This window comes from Panthera uncia, chromosome X (genome assembly GCF_023721935.1).
Source record: "Panthera uncia isolate 11264 chromosome X, Puncia_PCG_1.0, whole genome shotgun sequence".
NCBI classification, from domain to species: domain Eukaryota; kingdom Metazoa; phylum Chordata; class Mammalia; order Carnivora; family Felidae; genus Panthera; species Panthera uncia.
In genome coordinates this window covers 60,446,936-60,450,297 of record NC_064817.1, presented here as the reverse complement: position 1 = coordinate 60,450,297, position 3,362 = coordinate 60,446,936, and positions in this window count along the sequence as shown.

Sequence of the window (3,362 nt, the reverse complement as noted above, 5' to 3'; positions counted from 1 at the left end):
GGAAGGAAGGAAGGAAGGAAGGAAGGAAGGAAGGAACATTTCAATATGGGGGTAGTGTTTGCCTTGGGAATCCAGAGTCAAGCATAGCATAGGCCATTCAATCCCTACAAGTTGAGTTTTGGTTCCATTTTCATAAAAATAAGCTCTAACCTAGACTACATGTTAATCTTCCTGTTCTATCAGCTGCACTTGGATGATGTATCTCAAATGTAAATTGCGTCCATTCATTTCATCTTTATAACAGTCAAGGACTTGAACCTTACAAAGTACTTAGTCTGTTTCATTACTTGTTGAATAATGAAATCAGAGAACCTCAAGATCACAAGAGACCTACAGAGTGAGTCCTATCCAAGCACTGATCCAGTGCTCAAATCCCATCTTCAACATTGCCATCAAGTAAGGGAGATAACCATGCAGAACAGATGATTAGACAGCCTGCTTTCTCTTTCAGTTGTGTTTATTAATGTCATTTGATAAAAGAAAGTACGGGCACCTTCTAATCTAGTGCAATAGGCAAAATATGGCCAATGCTCTGATAATGCAAAATGCAGGTTGCAGAGAAATACCAGACTGGGTATACTCCTCAGGTTTTGTTATATTTTAAAATTTGCATTCCCTAAGGATTTGCATCAAGGTTTATCTTTTTCTACAATAGAGATTAAAACTATAACTAAAACCAGAATTTCACTTGATATCCAAACACTCTTCAAGACAGAAAACTTGTTCATGATTGAGCATAATTATACTCTGTTCTTGTGTAAATTTAATTAGTTTAATTTTATACTTCTGGTTGCTGTCGCCAATGAATAAAATACCCACAATTGCTCTAACACCATAGTAAGAATATAAACATTATTTATTTGGGCTGAACTATGCAGAATGAGTGCAAAGTCTGAATTTTTTTTCTTCAAAATGGAAGCATCTTCGTTGCTTCTGCTGATTGTAAGGGCAATTATTGCTTATTTGAAGATATCAAGTGCAGGTAAAATCACACCATTTTCCCATTCCTAAAATATAATCAACATTAAACAATCTGGTATACAGCCTTCCAAATATTTAACTATTGCTTAATAACAAATTATGTGACATTCTCCATAGCTTATAATAAGCGTCTGTAAACCACAGCCTGTGGGCCTACTTCCTGGTTTTGTGAATAAAAGTTGAATTAGGAAAAAAAGAAAAGAAAAGAAAAGAAGAAAAGAAAAGAAAAGAAAAGAAAAAAGAAAAGTTCATTGTGTGGATGTGGGATGCTGTTGGCCCTGAATACTACTTAGTGTAACTTCTAAATATACTTCTAAGTGCCCAAGTTTTCAGGAACTGAGGAATGTTCTCCTAGGTCCATGTTTTCCTTTCCCCAGAAGGCTGAACTTTCCCACCCGGTTTTGGTATCAATGGGTGGTCCGTATTAAAATGGTGTTTCCTCTCACTAATTTGATTTTTGTCTTTACCACATCTCTATCTACATCCTTAAATGTAAAATAAACTATTTCAAAATGATTTTTTTGCACTTCTAGAGTTGAAACAGGCAGAAATGCATAGTTCTGTTAAGGAAAAAATATATGAACCAGGGTAAAATAAAAACATTCATTTTCCGGGGCGCCTGGGTGGCGCAGTCGGTTAAGCGTCCGACTTCAGCCAGGTCACGATCTCGCGGTCCGTGAGTTCGAGCCCCGCGTCAGGCTCTGGGCTGATGGCTCGGAGCCTGGAGCCTGTTTCCGATTCTGTGTCTCCCTCTCTCTCTGCCCCTCCCCCGTTCATGCTCTGTCTCTCTCTGTCCCAAAAATAAAAAAAAAAATAAAAAAACGTTGAAAAAAAAAACATTCATTTTCCAAAAAAAGAAAAATAGTAGATTAATCAATTATAAAAGCAGAGTGGAGGCTAAAGCATAAAAGCAGTAAAGTAAATTATATCTATAAAAAATTCTCAAGGTATTCACAAAATAAAAGGATGTAAAGTAGGACATCATATACATAAAACATGGTGGGGGCAGTAAAAAATAGTCTTTTTAGAATGAGTTCAAACTTAACTGACCATCAAACCAATAGACTGATATACGTATGGGATGTTATATATACATATAATGATACCACAAATCAAAAACATATAATAGATATGCAAAAAATAAGAGAAGGCAAATAAAGCATATCAGTAAATAAGCCATCAACCACAAGGGAAGAGAGCAAGAAAAAAGAGGAACAGACAAGAACTAAAAAACAATCATAAAACAAGTTTAAAAATGATAATAAGTACATACCTATGAATAATTACTTTGAATTTCAATGGCCTAAATGTTCCAATCAAAACTCATAAGGCCACTGAATGAATAAAAGAAAACAAAGTCAATAATCACTTTGGCACCAGCCATAGAAACATTTTTCTATATAAGTCTCCTCTGGCAATGGAAACAAAGTAAAAAATAAACTATTGAGACTACACCAAAATAAAAATATTTTCCTTAGTGAATGAAACCATCAATAAAACAAATAGGCGATCTGCTGAATAGAAAATGATATATGCAAATGATGTACCCAATAACAGATTACAATCCAAAATATAGAAAGAACTTATAGGACTCAACACCAAATAAAAGCAAATAATACAATTTAAAAATGGGCAGAAGAACTGAGAAAGACATTTTTCTAAAGAGGACTTACAAGTGGCCAACAGACGAAAAGATTCTAAACATCACTAACCATCAGGAAAATGTAAATCAAAACTACAGTAAGATATCAACTAATACCAGTCAGAATGGATAAAATCAAAACCAAAATAAATAACAAGTGTTGGCTAGAATGTGGAGAGAAAGGAACCCTCATGCAATGTTGGTGGAAATGCAAACTAGTGCAGTCACCATGGAAAATAGTATGGAGGTTACTTAAAAAATTAAAAATAGAATTATCATATATTCCAGTAATTCTACTGGGAATTTACCCAAAGAAAACAAAAACACTTATTCAAAAAGTTGTATGCAGCACACTTATTGAAAAATTATTTACTGTTACCAAGATACAGAAGAAATCCAAGTGTCCATATGTAAATGAATGGATAAAGAATGTGTAAATAGGGGCACCTGGATGGCTTGGGGGATTAAGCATCCCACTCTTGATTTCAGCTCAAGTCATGATCTCATGGTCATGAGATCAAGCCCTGCAACAGGCTCTGCGTTGAAAGTGCGGAGCCAAGCAGAGCCTGCTTGGGATTCTTTCCCTCCCTCTCCCTCTTCTCTCTGCTCCTCCTCCACTTGCTCATTCTCTTTCTCTCTCTCAAAATAAATAAACATTTTAAAAAGGAATGTATATGTATATATGTATATATATATACATATGTATATACATATGTATATACACAAATGTGTGTGTACA